Source organism: Microcaecilia unicolor, chromosome 6 (assembly GCF_901765095.1).
Source record: "Microcaecilia unicolor chromosome 6, aMicUni1.1, whole genome shotgun sequence".
In the NCBI taxonomy this organism is placed as follows: Eukaryota; Metazoa; Chordata; class Amphibia; order Gymnophiona; family Siphonopidae; genus Microcaecilia; species Microcaecilia unicolor.
In genome coordinates this window covers 36,261,276-36,280,512 of record NC_044036.1, presented here as the reverse complement: position 1 = coordinate 36,280,512, position 19,237 = coordinate 36,261,276, and the positions used below count along the sequence as shown (strand labels likewise).

At 46.3% G+C, this 19,237-nt stretch overlaps 1 protein-coding gene across 1 annotated transcript in view; it reads right to left on the bottom strand.

Annotated features, from left to right (window-relative positions):
- Positions 1–19,237, bottom strand: part of HOOK1 (hook microtubule tethering protein 1) — a 140,301-nt gene that overhangs the window by 69,087 nt on the left and 51,977 nt on the right. The gene's annotated exons all lie outside the window — the stretch shown is intronic.

Sequence of the window (19,237 nt, the reverse complement as noted above, 5' to 3'; positions counted from 1 at the left end):
TCTGATTCTTTCTGAAATGAAAAAAAAAAAAGCCTACAATGATTTGTACACTGACTTATTTCTTTGCAAAATATGCTTGAATCTCTCTACAACAAACCAATATGTGGAGTTTCTGTACTCACACTTGCAAGAGGTGGCAAATAAATGGATAAAACTATCAGTTAATTAATATGAAAGTCAAACTATTTTGGGAAGTAACTTTGGGTGAATCCTCATACACATGATTCTTGTAGACTTCAGTATATAGCTGATAGTGAACTAACATTTACAGGTCATGCACTCTGCATACCGATGTGATTGCTGCCAAAAAGAGGACCTTCCATGAGAGAAATCTGGATGAAATGGATTGCAAAGTTCAAAAGTGGGCTCTTGAGCCTAGAAAGCACCTAGTTCAGATTCCATACTGTTGGACATTTTTTGACTTGTGGTCTCAAATTCAATAGACCCTTCATAAAACTTTACTACCAGAGGGGATTAGAAACTGATTGTCAACGAGATCATAGTATAGTGATATAACATTCTTGAACCCTTACTAAGGATGTGCTTAACCCTCAATATGAGAAGGTATTGAATGATGGTTATAGGGTACTTAAAAGGTGTTTTAACTTCTGTAATGTGCACCGTAAGTCAAACCTTCTCCATTTAAAGCCATAAGCTGTAAGATCTTCTCAGGGATTCTTTTTTTGAAGCCAAAAGGTTTTATACTTCTGCTGATAAAGGTATGGTTCGAATTATTTCGCTTTCAATATTTATGCCAATAGGGTTAGATTCTGGAGATTAGGTTGAATCGGTCCAGTCTCGCTGGGATATGAGGCTCGGTTTCTATGAGAGCATTAACAAGCATTTTCAAACTAATTGTTGCAAGCAAGGGAACCAGAATTCTCTTGGTCTATAAGGTACTATTGATATTAGACAGGCTAAGTCTTGAAACTCATTCTGTATTATTTTGGATGGCGAGTGTGCATATAGCAGTTCTAGAAGACTGCAAATGCATCTGGAATCAGCCAGCTAAGATGTGGGTTGAGAGAGCAGATTTATTTGCACTTCCTGTTCTGTTGCAAAAAGATCAATGACCATCTTTCTCCACTTGCTGAAGAGATAAAGGGCTACTTCATTCTCTAATAATCACTCATGAGGGTTCAGCTGATGACTCAGTCTGTCAGCCAACTGGTCTCGGTCTCCTCATAGGTCAAAGATATACGAAATGTTTCCACAGAAATTGCTAGGTGCTATATCCTTTGTGCTTCTTGACACAGGTAACAGAAACCCATGCCTCCTTGCTTGTTGATATAGAACATAGCTACCTCATTGTCTGTATTTGAAGAACAATGTCAACAATCCAATTTGTACAGTATTCTTGGTCTTATTTACCATCCCTTTCCTAATAATTCCTAGCATCCTGTTCACTTTTTTGGCTGCCGCCACTGCACACTCAGCAGAAAATTTCTGCATATTGTCTTGGGTGTGCATCACTTTGCATTTGTCTACATTAAATTTCATCTGTCATTTGAATGCTCAATCTTCCAATTTCCTAAAGTCTTCCTGCAATTTTTCACAGTCCACATGTTTTAACAACTTTTAATAGTTTTGTGCAATCTGCAAATTTAAAATCACCTTGCTTGTTCCGATTTCCAGCACTGGTCCCAGTACAGATCCCTGTGGCTCTAACCCTACCGTCTGTTTTGTATCTGATAACCAATTCCTAGTCCACAACAGAACATTGCCTCCTACCCCATGACTTAATTTTCTCAGGAGTCCCTCATGAGGAGCTCTGCCAAAAGCATTCTGAAAATCTAGATTCACTACATCTACTGGTTCACCTTTATCGATATATTCATTCACACCTTCAAAGAAATGAAGCAAACTGATGAGGTAAGATTTCCCTTGGCTGAATCCATGCTTTGTCCCATTAAATCATGTTTGTCTCGGTATTCCATAATTTTAATCTTTATACTATTTTCCCAATATTTTACCTTGAACTGAAGTCAGGTTTATTGATCTGTAATTTCCCAGAGGCATAGCTGGGGGGGGGGGGGGGGGGCGTATGGGGAGCGACCGCTCCCCCAAACAAACTTCATATAAAAACAGCACCTACCTCTCCTAGTGCTGGGGGTGCCTACCTATCCTGCTGCTGGACCCACTCCCCTCACAGGACTCTCTTCCCCCTCCGTTCCCAATCATCCTTTTACATCACATGTCAAGTTTGTCGGCAGGTAGCAGCACTATCAGCTCTAAAAACAAATGAAAACACGTGGGACCATTTTCCTGCATGCGTGGCTGCTGCTCTTCTAGCACAAGAAAATGATCCCGCATGCTTTCACTTTGTTTTCAGAGCTGATAGCACTGCCGCCTGCCAACAAACTTGAGGACTGATGTAACAGGATGATCGGGAGGGGGAAGAGAGAAAGGAGGGGATGCTGGATGATGGAGAAAGGATAAATGAGGTTGAGAAGAGGGGGTGATGCCAGATGGGGAAAGACAGCGAGAAAGAGATGAGGTCATACTTAATTGGGAGGAAGAAGAAAGAGATAGTGATGCTGAATGAGGACGGAATAGAGACAGAGACAGCATGATGGTAGATGAGTTAGCATAGAGAGAGAGAGAGAGGGAGATGGGGTAATGCTGGATAGGGAAAAGAAAGATTGAATGATGCTGGATGGGGGGAGAGATATAGAATGATGCTGGATGGGGGGGGAGATATAGAATGATGCTGGATGGGGGGGGGGAGATATAGAGTGATGCTTGATGGGGGAGAGAGAGAGACAGGGTGATGCTGGATGGGGAGAAAAGAGAGAGATGGGGCGATGCTGGATGGGGGAAGAGTGACAGGGCAATGCTGGATTACAGTGAAAAAGATAGACAGGGTGAATCTGGATGGGGGAAGGAGAGACAAAGAGAGATGGGGTAATGTTGGATGGGTAAGAGAGAGACAGGTGGATTGGAAGAGACATAGTTGGGATGATGCTGGATTAGGTGGTAGAAGACAGAGAGCGATACTGCATGGGAGGAAGAGAGACAGAGACAGCATGATGCTGGATTGGGAGAAAGAGTGAGATGGGGCCATACTGGATAAGACGGGAGAGAGGGAGGGAGATGGGGTGATGCTGGATGGGGGGGGGGGGGGAGAGATATGGGACGATGGCGGTTGGAAGGGGGAGAGAGAGACAGAGTGGAAATGCTTCTTGGCAGTCAGATGGGGAGAGAAACTGAGAGGAGAGGCTGCAAGGCGAGGGGTGGGGGATATATTATATAGCAGAGAGAGAGGAATTAATGAAAGAATGGGGAATAAGAAGGGGAAATGATGGGCCTGGGTAAGGGAAAGATATGGAAAGTTGTAGATAGATTCAGTGAAAAAAAGGGACCTTAAAGACTAGATAGTAAAAATGAATGAAATCTAAACAGAGGCAGAAAAATAGAGGAAAGCTGAAAGAGAAAGATGAGTGTCAGAGATAGATGTAGTGGATGAAGTGAAGAAGACAGAGAGAAAAATGAGAAATAGAGAGAAACCCCTGGCAAGAGAGTTAAGAGAAGACAGAAGAAAGCAGAAACCAGAGACTAGGACCAACAGGTAGAAAAATAATTTTATTTTTAATTCAGTATAAAGTAGTGTGGTAGCATTATTGGTCCACTCTAAAGGTTAATAAAAAATTTAAAAAATGGAAAATTAGATGATACTTTTTATTGTAACAACTTAATAAAAATTTTTACCAATTTTCAGAGGCCAGGACAGTATGCCATGAAAGCAGCATACTACCTGACCTGAGGAATGAGGTTTTCGTCTTTGAAAGCTAATCAAAAAATGTATTAAGTTAGTCCAGTAAAAAGATGTCACCTTATTTTCTGTTTCATTTATATTTGTTAATTTCTAATGTACTAATTAAAATATGTCAGTTTTTGAAATTTGCAGCTATCATCTTGTTTCTGCTTCTCTGGTGCTGCAATGTATGCAGAGTCTGGCTTCTTGAGAGTTCAGATTATTTTATGTCTACATATTTCTATTTTTAGGTTATGGTTACTTATTCTGTATTTGGTGAGGGTCTGTGTGTTCTGTGTGTGTGAAAAGAGGTCAGGTATTCTGTTAATTACTAAATTTCTATGTAGGATCAATCTGTACAAATACAGTTTGTTTAGTTTTTCCAATAGATGTACTGAGTTCTAGTGCTTACTACAATATTTTCCTAGGTAGGCCCTAACTGTGTGATTCCTGGAATTTAGTGTTATTATGGTATGCTAGAGTTGTTCTATAGGTCCTGAGTGAGTATACCTGGTACTGGAGTTTGGATTAGTATTTAACTCATACCTCACAGTAGTTGCTGAAGGTTACATTCAGGTATAACAGGTATTTTCCTGTTCCTGGAGGCTTACAGTCTAACCCCCCCCCCCCCCCCCCCCCCCCCCCCGTTTACTAAGCCATATTAGTGGCTGCTGTGCGGCAATGCCCATTCAAAGTGAGTGGACTGTGCCAGCATTAGCTCACCACCAGTCACTAGCGTGGTTTAGTAAACACAGGGTAAGTTTGTACCAGAGGTAATGGAGAGTTAAGTGACTTTCCCAAGCTCTCAAGCAGCAACAGTGGGATTTGAATACTGGCTTCTCTGGTTCTCAGCTCATTTCTCTAACCATTATATACAGCTAATACCTATTCCAAACATGCTTTGTTACTCTACAGTAAACTAAAGACCAACAGATCTAAAGCCTGGAGTCCATTTGGCAATGTACCAAAAAACTGGATAGGCAAATCAATTTATGGTTGCCAGTAACCACAGGATTTCTGTTAAGTGGCCAACAGGAAGATGCTGGACTGTGAGCTAGGACTGACAGGGAGCCAGTGTTAAAGTACTTGCATATATTTCCAGAATACTGCAAATACTATTTCTGTTTAATAATTTGTATTATTGTGGTACATTATTTGGATGTTTTCAGCACATAATTCCCTGGAGTGTATTCAGTGTGCATAACATCATCAGCAATAGAGATACTAGGGGAAAATAGCTGGTGCAGTTGTACCAGAGACACAGTGAAGGGGTCTTTCACTGCTGTGTTCAAAAGTGTCCCCACTGTTCTTTTATTGCTGACATGGGTGCTGCCCCCACCATAAGGATTTTAGCTAGCCATTACCTCTTCTACTATGCCCTGCATTCCACTATAGATTTAAATAGGTCCCCCTCTTGTCTGTTCCTGGACCAGTTACTCCAAGAAGCATTCATTTATTATGTCTAAGAATTTTACCTCGCTAGCAGGCTTATTTTCGAAAGAGAAGGACGCCCATCTTTCGCCACAAATCGGAAGATGGGCGTCCTCCTCACAGGATCACCCAAATTGGCATAATTGAAAGCCAATTTTGGGGGTCCCCAACTGCTTTCCATCGCGGGGACGACCAAAGTTCATGGGGCGCTTGGGCGTGCCTATCACTTGGAGGTCCTCGACCCATAATGGGGAAAAAAAGGGCGTCACTGACGAGCATTTGGACGACTTTACCTGTTGTTCTTACGAGCAAACCACAAAAAAGGTGCCCAAACTGACCAGATGACCACCAGAGAGAATCGGGGATCACATCCCCTTACTTCCCCAGTGGTCACTAACTCCCTCCCACCCTCAAAAAAAAAACTCTTTAAAAATCTTCTGTGCCAGTCTCAAATGTCATACTCAGGTCCATCACAGCAGTTTGCAGGTCCCTGGAGCAGTTTTAGTGAGTGCAGTGCACTTCAGGTAGGCGGACCCAGGCCCATCCCCCCTACCTGTTACACTTGTGGTGGTAAATGTGAGCCCTCCAAAACCCACTGTACCCACATCTAGGTGCCCTCTTCACCCGTAAGGGCTATGGTAGTGGTGGGTAGTGGGTTTTGGGGGGGCTCAGCAAACAAGGTAACGGAGCTGTATTCCTGGGAGCAATTTCTGAAGTCCACTGCAGTGCCCCCTAGGATGCCCGGTTGGTGTCCTGGCATGTCAGGGAGACCCAGTGCACTACGAATGCTGGCTCCTCCCACAACCAAATGGCTTGGATTTGGTCGTTTCTGAGATGGGCATCCTTAGTTTCCATTATCGCCGAAAATCAGAAACGACCAAGTCTTGATGTCGTTTCTGATTTTCGGCGATAATGGAAACTAAGAAGTCTAGGGATGACCATCTCTAAGGACCACCTAAATGTCAAGATGTGGGTGTCCCCGACTGTATTATCGAAACGAAAGATGGATGTCCATCTTGTTTCGATAATACGGGTTTCCCCGCCCCTCCACTGGGACGTTTTGCGAGGACGTCCTCAGCAAACTTGGGCGTCCCCTTTGATTATGCCCCTCCACAGCTCCCTGATATTGCATTTATTCAGTCAATAGTTGGGCAACTGAAATCACCCATTATACTATTGCCCAATTTGCCAGCTTTCCTAATTTCATAACATTTTAATTTATATTCTGCTACAGCCATTACAAGCTCTAAGTGCATTACAATAAAACGTCAGCTAGAAGAGTACTAACAAAATAAAAAACAGACTCTAAACAAAACAGCATAGAAAATATACTAATTCAAGACATCATTAAAACATTTTCTGAACAAAAGAGTCTTCTAAAAGATTGGTAATGAGTTATCGATTGTAAAACCCCTGGAAGATCATTCCACACTTTAGCTGCCTGATAGACTAAAAAAAGAATGAAATAAGGTCAAAGGAGAAGTTAACGCAAAGACTGAATATTTTCTATGGTTTTGTCCTATCGGTACAATTTGAAAATTAGCATATATCTAAGGGAGTAATGACCCATACAAAACTTTGTGAAGGACACAAATTTAAAAACGCCATTGCGCCTAAGTAAAAGATCCCCTATGTCTTGAAGTGTATGTCTCCTATTTGGCCAGCAGATGGTGCATGTTTATGTTTAAAACTGTTACAAAGAACTGGCCTTTCCATTCTTTTAGGGGTTCTTTTACTAAGGTGCGCTGAAAAATGGCCTGCGGTAGTGTAGGCGCATACAGATTCATTTTGAGCGCGCCTGCAAAAATTGCCTTTATAAATAATGTTTGCCGAAAACAGATGTGCGGCAAAATCAAAATTGGCACGCGTCTATTTTGGTCTGAGATCTTACCGCCAGCCATTGACCTAGTGGTAAAGTCTCACACGGGTAATGACCTACACGCGTCAAATCCACTTTGTGCTAGTAGCGGTCGAGCGCCAGAAAGTAAAAATGATTTTTTGGATGATTACCGCAAGAGCCATGCAGTAGTCATGTGGTAACTACATTTTAGCACGCTTACGTGGCTTAGTAAAAGGGCCCCTTAGTTAGCATACAGATAGGAAATAAGAAGCAGTATACTTTTGAATTTTGCTATTCTAGGCTCTGATTGGCCTAGGAGCTCATTTCTTTTAGAGTGTACTGGTTTTGCCTCCAGTTTCAGCCCGGGAGCTGAGAGAAAGCTCTTTGTTGAAGCCCTGTAAAACAGCTATATTTGATAACTGCTGAGCAGCTATATGTTCTGATCTTCCCAGGTACTTTTTAGAAAGTAAACAAATGTTTAGTTAGTGTTATAATTGATCCATTTTTCGGTTACTTGTTTCTGTTTGCTGATTGCACTTTATCTGTCCACTGTTTAATATTTTTATGAGAATAAATATAATTGTTTGTTCGCCCCTGCTTGTCTGGACTGATAAAAGAATCCTGGTGGTTGTGTGTTGGGTCTGCAAGTGCCTTCTGGGAACTGTGGGACCACTGGGAGTATGGTTCCAGTAACCTACAAATCACTGGGGATAATTTGAGAGTAGGAGACTCACCCAGTGGCAGTTGAGACCCAGTCGGTGGGAGGAGAGTGCTAGTGTAGAGCACAAGCGGCAGGTGCAGGTAGACCTAAGCTGTGCTGGGGATAGACCCTCTTAAGTGGCCACGGGTTAACCCCAGGTGGGTGGCTAGGCGTTTCATGACAATGAGGCTCCAGTGATAGTGATTTATCAAACAGAACTAAAATTCTAAAGGACGACAGCATAGTATATTCAGTATTATTTACCATGATTGATGATGGGTATCAACTATTTAAATTCTCTGTTACCAATAAAAATTTAGTTTTGTCCACGTTTAATTTCAATGCATGTTTCATCATCCAGGATGCAATCAAGACTAAACAATCTTCACTCAAAGGACAAACCTGCTCTGGCCGGTCCAACTTTAACTGGCCAAGCTGAAATCTTGGCTGGTTTGACTATCAGTGGATAACTGGTTATATCGTGCTATATAACCAGCTATCTTTAAATCGCTAACCGACAATATTCAGCACTAGATAGCCACCTAAGTACTGTTTTCGCGGCCATATCTTTCTGAATATCGGCCTCTCTGTAAACATTTCTTCATCTGTCCGTTTGTTCTGTCTTGGCAGGTAATAGTACAGCCCTACCCATATACTCCTTCTCGTCACACATGGAATTTCTATCCATAAGGATTCCATACTGCTATCTGGGTGGGAATCAGACAATAACCTTCCTGATGGCCTCTACTGATGATCAATGGGGTGAACAAGACACTCTTGATGCCAAATGCATCCCCAGCATCCAAAGCAGCTCTGGGACCCATGGAGAATGCTGCTTCTAATGCCAATGGACCGGTCTTATTCACGTAGAAAAGTTTTTCACTTTGCTTTACTCTTTCACAAATCCTTCTCTGCTTTACTCTTTCACAAATCCTTCTCTTTGTCATCTGAGAACTTATGGACAGGTCCCAGGCACTGCCGGTACCAACTATGAGTATCCCTAATGGATGTGGTCCTGTTGCACTAGAAACATCTTTTGAGGCTGTAACAAAATCAAACAACTTTAATTTGGTTACAGCTTCAAAAGCTTTTAACACCAGTGCAACTTGGTGTTAAAAAATACCCAGATGGGAGCTCAAGGCCTAATAGCCATAAATCAAGCTGATAAAAAAAAAAGGAAGCTTAGGTTTGAATAGCTGATTTCTATCTGCTTTTTCAAAGCAGTTGTAAATTAAAACCAACCTATCAAGTAAAAAAAAAATGCACAACAGCAACAGGTCAGGCAGAAAAAAAGAATTTTAGAGAAAAGTGAGGGGACCATGATGCTACAAGCACATCTGCAGTCTCTGTGTAAAACTAAGGACTGAGGTGATCCCATGTGACTGCAGCAGACAGGAAGAGGCATACAAGCCTAGTTAAGGTAAAATTATGTATCATACCTGATCATTTTCTTTCCATTAATCATAGCTGATCAATCCATAGACTGGTGGGTTGTGTCCATCTACCAGCAGGTGGAGATAGAGAGCAATCCTTTTGCCTCCCTATATGTGGTCATGTGCTGCCGGAAACTCCTCAGTATGTCGATATCCAAGCTCCATCCGCAGGACTCAGCACTTAGAGAATTACACCCACAAAGGGACACTCTGCCCAGCTCACCACCGCCGAAACGGGGGAGGGGAATTAACCCAGCTCATCCCCACACAAGTGGGGGAGGGGAATCCGTCCAGCTCATCCCCGCGGAGCGGGGGAGGGACACCACCCCGCCGATGCGGGGGGATCTGGCTTATCCTGCAACCGCAACCGCGGGAGGAGCTGACTGACCCTAACACCGCCGAAGCGGGAGGGGTACAAAGCTGCCCTACTGCCGCACGAAGCGGGAGGGAGCGCCGGCAGAATTTAAGTCTCAATCCAGCCCCGTAAAACGGAGGGGAGAGGAATGCAGCAGCTCACTGTAACACAAACTCGTCTCAACTCTTGAAGAATTCATTGAAAAACTTGAACACGAAGTCCTCCTGAACAGGAACTGAAGACTAAACTTGAACCTGAAATGCAACCAGAATATAAACAGTACAGATATCTGGGAGGGGCTATGGATTGATCAGCTATGATTAATGGAAAGAAAATTATCAGGTATGATACATAATTTTACCTTCCATATCATCATGCTGATCAATCCATAGACTGGTGGGATGCACCGAAGCAGTACTCACCCAGGGCGGGACATTGAAATCCCTGACCGCAACACTGAAGCTCCAAACCGGGCCTCCGCCCGAGCAGCCACAGTCAAGCGGTAATGCCTGGAGAAGGTATGGGCCGAAGCCCAAGTTGCCGCCTTGCAAATCTCTTCCAAGGAGACGGACCCGGCCTCTGCCATCGAGGCCACCTGAGCTCTAGTGGAGTGAGCCTTCAGCTGGATAGGCGGCACCTTCCCCGCGGCCACATAAGCCGCTGCAATGGCTTCCTTGACCCATCTTGCCACTGTAGGCTTAGCAGCCTGCAGACCCTTACGAGGACCTGCAAACAGGACAAACAGATGATCCGATTTCCGGAAATCATTGGTCACTTCCAAGTATCTGATGATGACACGTCTCACATCCAGATATTTGAGAGCAGAGTATTCCTCTGGGTAGTCCTCCCTACGAAAGGAAGGGAGCAGAGCTGCTGATTCACATGGAAGCGAAAAACAATCTTGGGCAGGAAGGAAGGCATTGTGCGAATAGTCACTCCTGCCTCAGTGAACTGCAGAAAAGGCTCTCGACATGAGAGTGCCTGGAGCTCGGAAACTCTTCTGGCTGAAGTGATAGCCACCAAAAAGACTGCTTTCAACGTCAGGTCTTTCAGAGATACCCTCGACAAGGGTTCAAAAGGCGGCTTCTGCAATGCTCTTAGCACCAGGTTGAGATTCCACGCAGGCACCACTGAGTGCAGAGGAGGGCGCAGGTGATTAACTCCCTTGAGAAAGCGCACCACATCTGGCTGCGAAGCCAGGGAAGCACCCTTCAGGCGGCCCCTGAAGCAAGCCAGAGCCGCTACCTGGACTTTAAGGGAACTGAGCGACAGGCCTTTCTCCAGACCTTCTTGCAGGAACGCCAACACTGAAGAAATTGGAGCAGTGAAGGGAGAAAGTGAGCCTGCTTCACACCACGCTGCAAAGGTACGCCAAACCCTGGCGTAAGCAGTAGAAGTAGAGCGCTTCCTCGCTCTCAGCATAGTGGCGATGACCTTGTCTGAGAAGCCCTTCTTTCTCAGACGCTGCCGCTCAATAGCCAGGCCGTAAGACCAAAGGGGGAGGGATCCTCCATCACCACGGGACCCTGATGTAACAGGCCCTGCTCCACTGGCAGCCGCAGAGGATCGTCGACTGAGAGCCTGATCAAGTCCGCATACCAGGGACGTCTGGGCCAGTCCGGACCCACCAGGATTATCCGGCCCGGATGCTTTGCCACCCGGTCTAGCACCCTGCCCAACATGGGCCAGGGCGGGAACACATAGAGAAGCTCTTGTGTCGGCCACTGTTGGAGAAGAGCATCTACTCCCAGGGATCGAGGGTCCCGTCCTCTGCTGAAAAAGCGCGGCACTTGGCAATTGGCCGATGACGCCATCAGATCTAGGCTCGGCTGGCCCCAGCACTTCGTGATGTCCAAGAACGCCTGAGCAGATAGCTGCCACTCTCCGGGCTCCAAGGTATGGCGACTGAGAAAGTCCGCCTTGACATTCATGACTCCGGCAATGTGGGCCGCTGACAGCTGTTCCAGGTTCGCTTCCGCCCACTGGCATAGATTCATGGCCTCCTTGGCTAGAGGGGCGCTCTTGGTACCTCCCTGGCGGTTGAAATAGGCCACAGCCATGGCATTGTCCGACAGGACCCGTACTGGCTTCAACGCCAGTACCGGGATGAACTCCAAAAGCGCCAACCGAATGGCTCCGAGTTCCAGGAGGTTGATAGACCACTTTGCCTCTGCAGGAGACCAGAGCCCCTGCGCTGTCCTTCCCAAGCAGTGGGCTCCCCAGCCCGACAAAGAGGCGTCCGTCGTGACAACAATCCACTCCGGGGTCACCAGAGGCATTCCTGCAGACAACTTGTCTGTCTGCAGCCACCAGCTCAGCGCCTTGCGCACTGCTGGGTCCAAGGGAAGGCGCACAGCATAATCCTCCGACATCGGAGTCCAGCGCTGCAGCAGAGAGTGTTGTAGTGGTCTCATATGAGCCCTGGCCCAGGGCACTACTTCCATCGTGGCCGTCATAGAGCCCAACAGCTGCACATAGTCCCAAGCCCGAAGAGGAGAGGCTACTAGGAACTGGTCCACCTGAGCCTGAAGTTTGACAATCCGATTGTCTGGCAGGAACACTCTGCCCACTTGGGTGTCGAATCGAACTCCCAGATACTCCAGGGACTGAGTCGGGCGCAGCTGGCTCTTCTCCCAGTTGATGATCCATCCCAGGGAGCTCAAAAGAGCAACTACCCAGTCCACAGCTTTGCCGCACTCTGCATAAGAGGGGGCTCGGATCAACCAGTCGTCCAGATAAGGATGGACTTGTACTCCTTCCTTTCGCAGGAAGGCCGCGATGACCACCATTACTTTGGAGAAGGTCCGCGGAGCAGTAGCCAACCCGAAAGGGAGGGCTCTGAACTGGAAGTGTCGACCCAGGACAGCAAAACGCAGAAAGCGTTGATGAGGAGGCCAGATGGGAATATGCAGGTACGCTTCCTTGATGTCCAAGGAAGCCAAGAACTCTCCTGCCTTCACTGCCGCTATAACAGAGCGGAGAGTCTCCATGCGAAAGTGCCGTACTTTCAAGGCCCGATTGACCCCTTTGAGGTCGAGGATAGGCCGGACAGAACCTCCTTTCTTTGGTACCACAAAGTAAATGGAGTAACGTCCCTTTCCGGAACGACTGCACCCAGGCGGATCAGGTTGTCCAAGGTCTGCTGCACTGCCACAGCTTTGACCGGAGACTTGCAGGGAGAGAGTACAAACCCGTCTCTTAAGGGTCGGCAGAACTCTAACTTGTAGCCGTCTCTGATGACTTCCAGCACCCAAGCGTCTGAAGTTACTTTGGTCCACTCGCCCAGAAACGAGGACAAGCGTCCTCCAATCTGCACTGGGCCATGGACCAAGACCCCGTCATTGGGTACGAGACCCTGGGGGAGGACCGGAGGGCGTACCTCCGGGACGGCGGTCTCTGCAAAAGGAATGCTGCTTGGGGGAGAAGTTCCTTTTGAAGGAAGAGGGGGCAGAGGAGCCCGATTTGCCTGGGCGGTACCGACGGGCTTCTTTAAACCGTCCTCTGGAGATACCGGGGCGAGCACTGGCCCGAGCCCTGACCTCTGGTAACCTCTTGCCCTTAGACGTGCCGAGATCGGTCACGATTTTGTCCAGCTCGACCCCAAAGAGCAGCTTGCCTTTAAAAGGCAACTTAGCCAGGCGGGACTTAGAGGCGTGGTCCGCAGACCAATGTTTCAGCCAAAGCCAGCGCCGCGCAGAGACTGTCTGAGCCATGCCTTTAGCCGAGGCTCTCAAGACATCATACAGTAAGTCTGCCAAATAAGCCAAGCCCGATTCCAGGGCCGGCCAGTCAGCCCTCAAGGAAGGATCCGAGGGGGAAGCCCGCTGCACCAACGTCAGGCACGCCCTGGCCACATAGGAGCCGCAAACTGAGGCCTGCAAACTTAAGGCAGCCGCCTCGAAGGACGACCTTAAAGCCGCTTCCAATCTTCTGTCTTGGGCGTCCTTTAGTGCCGTGCCACCTTCCACCGGCAACGCCGTTTTCTTAGTCACCGCAGTGATTAAAGAATCCACGGTAGGCCAAACAAAGGCCTCACGCTCACTTTCAGGCAAAGGATAGAGGTGGGACATAGCCCTAGCCACTTTGAGGCTCGCTTCCGGGACATCCCATTGAGCCAAAATTAAGGTGTGCATGGCATCATGCACGTGGAAGGTTCTAGGCGGGCGCTTCGTCCCCAGCATAATGGCAGAGCCAACAGGGGCTGAGGGAGAGACGTCCTCCGGAGAGGAAATCTTCAAATTGCTCATGGCCTGCAATAACAGGTTGGGCAAATCCTCTGAGCGAAAGATCCGTGCTGCAGAGGGGTCATTCGCTCCATCCGAGCGGGAATCCGTCTCCTCCAAGGAATCCCCAAAGGACCATTGGGAGAACTCAGATACGCTGCCCTCATCTACATCAGAGGAAACAGCGTCCTCTAAGGCCTGGGCATCCACCCGAGGGCGTTTACTTCCGGGGGCCTCAATCCCTTTATCGGACAAGGGAGAAGGGGCAGCGTTCTGCATAAGGAAGGCCTGATGCAGCAGCAAAATAAACTCGGGGGAGAAACCCCCCAAACTGTGCAATTCAGCAGCCTGGGCCACAGCCCTAGACGCACCCTCAACCGGCGCTCGCAAGAGCGGGGGAGAACCATGCTGCGCATCTAAGATGGCGTCCGGCGCGACACTCCGCGAAGGAGCCGCGCGGGAAGAACGGCGCTTAACTTTAGCCGCTTTTTTTGCTGTCGCCCAAATCAAGGGTGGCCATGGCATGCACGTCTCCCAGCTCAAGGGCGGCCCAAGAAGAAGCCGTCCGAGCAGAGTGGCCGGCCAAGATGGCGGAGGCGAGCAGCGGGGGATGGGCGTTTATGGCAGGAAAAACCGCCGCGCCGGAGGAAGACCCGGGACACTGACCAGCCTCCAAACTGACACCCAACAAGGGCGAATCAGACTTTAAAACCCCCGCATCCCCGCTAGAAGCGCACACGCGGTCCGGGGAGCGATTCTTCGCGCCCTCGCCCTCCGACGCCATAGGCCACGTGGAGATCAATCGGGGAACCCCCTGCCCGCTATAAAAAGGTAAAAATTACCTGCTTCTCGCTCCAAGCTGTAACGACCTGGTGTCCCAGTGAGTAGCTGCAATAAACGTTTAAATAAACGTCGAAATAAACGCCCTTAAGGACGTTCAAAAAATATATATATTTTTTTTTTAAAGGAGCCAGCGGGAGGGGGGAGAAAAGGAGGGACCTGGCGCCACCAGGTTTGCACTTGCTCAAGAAGAGCCCTCAACCCCAGGCACTCAACAAAACCTAAAAATTAGGCTTGGAGGCCTAGCCAGAGCTGCTGCTGTGTGTGACCACCACCTGCTGAGATAGAGAACATACTGAGGAGTTTCCGGCAGCACATGACCACATATAGGGAGGCAAAAGGATTGCTATCTCCACCTGCTGGTAGATGGACACAACCCACCAGTCTATGGATTGATCAGCATGATGATATGGAAATGTTCTTGAAAGTTCTGTTCAGTGCTGGAAAAAATTTCCACGTGGGGCTCCATCAAATGACATCATCCATGAGAGAAGATTTATCTGCTATAAAAATCAGATAGATCAGACTGTAATAATCAGACTACAATTCAATAGAGATAAGAGATTGAGGGGTCCTTTCACTAAGGTGCGCTGAAAAATGGGATGTGGTAGTGCAGGCACGTGTTATGGACGCACGCATAGCCATTTTTCAGCGCACCTGTAAAAAAGGCCTTTTTTAAAATCTTTGACAAAAATGGACGCAAGGTAAAATAAAAATTGGCACGCATCCATTTTGGGTCTGAGACCTTACCACCAGCCACTGACTTAGCGGTAAGGTCTCTCGCGTTAACCGTGTGGTAATCGCCTATCCTGCTTATAATCGAATGAGAAAAACGCCCAAGTTCCGACCTAAATCGGGAGATGGACGTTTATCTCACAAAAACAAATAAAGCGGTATAATCGAAAGCCGATTTTTGGATGTTTTCAACTGCAATCTGTCGCGGATGCGGACAAAGTTGATGGGGGCGTGTCAGAGGTGTGGCGAAGGCAGAACTGGGGCGTGGTTATCTGCCGAACAGAGATGGGCGCATTTCACCGATAATGGGAAAAAAGTATGCGTTTTTAGCTAGAATTTAGGACACTTTTCCTGGACCCTGTTTTTTCACGAATAAGGCCCAAAAAGTGCCCTAAATGACCAGATGACCACTGGAGGGAATCGGGGATGACCTCCCCTGACTCCCCCAGTGGTCACTAACCCCCTCCCACCACAAAAAATGAAGTTTCTCAACTTTTTATTTTCACCCTCAAATGTCATACCCAGCTCCCTGACAGCAGTATGCAGGTCACTGGAGGAGTTGTTATGGGGTGCAGTGGACTTCAGGCAGGTGGACCCAGGCCCATCCCCCCTACCTGTTACAATTGTGCTGCTTAATGCTTATTAGTCGTCCAACCCCCCCAAACCCACTGTACCCAGATGTAGGTGCCCCCCTTCACCCCTTAGGGCTATAGTAATGGTGTAGACTTGTGGGCAGTGGGTTTTGAGGGGGATTTGGGGGGCTCAACACACAAGGGAAGGGTGCTATGCACCTGGGAGCTCTTTTACCTTTTTTTTTTGTTTTTGTAAAAGTGCCCCCTAGGGTGCCCGGTTGGTGTCCTGGCATGTGAGGGGGACCAGTGCACTACGAATCCTGGCCCCTCCCACGAACAAATGCCTTGGATTTATTCGTTTTTGAGCTGGGCGCTTTCATTTTCCATTATCGCTGAAAAACAAAAATGCCCAGCTCACACATTGTTGAATAAAACATGGGCGTCTATTTTTTCCCCTTCACGGACCCGTTCTTGGAGATAAACGCCCATGGAGATAGGCGTTTTCGTTCAATTATGCCCCTCTAAGTGTGTCAAGTTGGAGTTCCCACCCAATTTTCACCGCACGCCAGAAAATAAAATATATTGTCTGGCATGCGTAGCGGACATGCATCTAAAATGAAATTACCACAAGGGACATGCAGTAGCCAGGCGGTAACTCCAAATTGACGCACGTTGGGCGTGCGTAGGCACCTATATGGCATAGTAAAAGGACCCCTGATGGATTTTTATTTTTATATTTATTTTTTAAAGAGAAAATGAATGACTCTTCTGTCTGGATGAGTTAGGTCCTTTTCTTTGTGATATATGGAGTTCTTTTCTATTAATGCTTTATTTTGTATTTGTATTTTTATTGCAAACCGTCGTGATCCATCAAAGCCGGGCAGTATATCACATTTTATTAAACTACAAGAACTATAAACTATAAATAATAAAATGAGCAGCAAAGAACATACTAAATTAAAGAAATTTAGAGACTGGAAGGAGCCAGTTTAGAGAATATTAACCTTTGGGATACAAACTACTTTTGTAAGAGATTCTCAGGTGGAAACTTCTGACATACTTGAAGGTCAATGTTTGAAAAAAAAAAAAAAAAAGGTAAAAAAGCACCACACACTGTCATGAGAGAGATTCATTTTTCAATTGCAAAGTCAACTTCTGCTCTTCAGGCCAAGCAACAGAGGCAATGTTCACAGTGATGGAAATAAACTGCTGTGACCAGGACACTATGTGAAAAATGTTTTGTAAATTTCAGCTACAGGATGCACACGAGACAGGAGCTCTTTCATCACATAGCTAAATTTCATAAAAATGAGTACTAATCCACAAACAAATATTTTCATGGGTTAACTCATGATGCTATAAAATACCCAAATATTCAACAAATACTGCTCCATCACCATCAAAATAAAACCTCATAAAACAGGATTATCAATACATTATTCAGTACTGGGGTTCTGGTGATGTAGCAAGTTTTCACATTGAGACAAAACTCTAGAAAATATGGTTTTTATCTTCCTTTACTAGTCATAAAATCCACAACCACTGTAATAACACAAAAAGTGTTCTATCATTGGCCTACCCTGCTTATATGACTGTAAGGCCGAATAACAGATCTTTCCTTTGATAACCTAAAGAAATGACAGAGTATATAACAAATTAAGAGGCCCTTTTACTAAGCCGCGTCTTCGCATGCCCAACGTGTGCCAAAATGGAGTTACTGCCTGGCTATCGCATGGCTCTTGCAGTAATTTCATTTTTGGCACGCGTCTGAAAAATATTTTTCATTTTCGGATACGCACCAAGTGGCATTTGACTCGCATGGGTCATTACCACCCAGTTGCCAGTCAATGGCTGGCGGTAAGGTCTCAGACCCAAAACGGACGCACAGCAATTTTCATTTTGCCCCACTAGGTCAATGGCTGGCGGTAAGGTCTCAGACCCAAAATGGACGTGCAGCAATTTTTATTTTGCCCCACGCCCATTTTTGGCAAAAATAAAAAGGCGTTTTTTACAGGTGTGCTGAAAATGATTCTGCGAGTGCCCAAAACATGCGTCTACACTATTGCAGGCCATTTTTCAGCTCGCCTTTGTAAAAGGACCCCTAAGTGCTCCAGTGAGCATTCAAAGGGATTGATCGTTCAAGCTTTAAAAAAATTGACAATGTTGTTTGAACTGGCAATGAATTTTAACTGGTAAACAACTGAGGATAAGGAGCATGATGCGTGATTTAAGAGCCCATAAACAGGAGTTCCGATGCTAAGTTTTAGATTTTGGGGAAGGAAAGCATACAGTGTGTCATAATAAACAATAGGCTGGCTACAGTGGTCACGCAGGGTGACAAAAGCATGTTTTACATGTGGGTAATGGCTGTTAGGGAAAGGGAAATGGGACTTGATATACTGCCTTTCTGAGGTTTTTGCAACTACATTCAAAGCGGTTTACATACATTCAGGTACTTATTTTGTACCAGGGGCAATGGAGGGTTAAGTGACTTGCCCACAGTCACAAGGAGCTGCAGTGGGAATTGAACTCAGTTCCCCAGGATCAAAGTCCACTGCACTAACCACCTGGCTACTCCTCCACTAGCAACATTCCATGCAGAAGCCTGCCCTTGCAGATCAGCAATGCGGCCACGCAGGCTTCTGTTTCTGTGAGTCTAGACTCAAGAAACAGAAGCCTGCGCGGCCGTGTTGCTGATCTGCAAGGCCAGGCTTCTACATGGAATGTTGCTATTGGAATAGCAACATTAACATTCCATGTAGAATCTCCAAAAGTAGCAACAGAATCTTAATAGTAGCAACATTCCATCTAGAATCTCCAATAGTAGCAACATTCCATCTAGAATCTCAAATAGTAGCAACAGAATCTCAATAGTAGCAACATTCCATCTAGAATCTCCAATAGTAGCAACATTGCAAGTAGAATCTCAAATAGGGAAAGGGAAATGGGACTTGATATACTGCCTTTCTGAGGTTTTTGCAACTACATTCAAAGCGGTTTACATATATTCAGGTACTTATTTTGTACCAGGGGCAATGGAGGGTTAAGTGACTTGCCCAGAGTCACAAGGAGCTGCAGTGGGAATCGAACTCAGTTCCCCAGGATCAAAGTCCACTGCACAACCACTACGCTACTCCTCCAAACTGTGTGTAGGTATACATGTGTAAAAAGTAAGCATTCCTGGAGGTGCAGTTTGGGCAGAGTTGCTATGCACCCGTTACATGCATGAAGTACAGGCACACATGTACATCTCTTTCAAAGCAGATGTAAATTTGTGCAAGAGAAGGAGTAGGGCTTGGAAGGGTTGGTGTTAGGCTGATCGTGATTCAGTTTTAAATATCAACATCATACAGA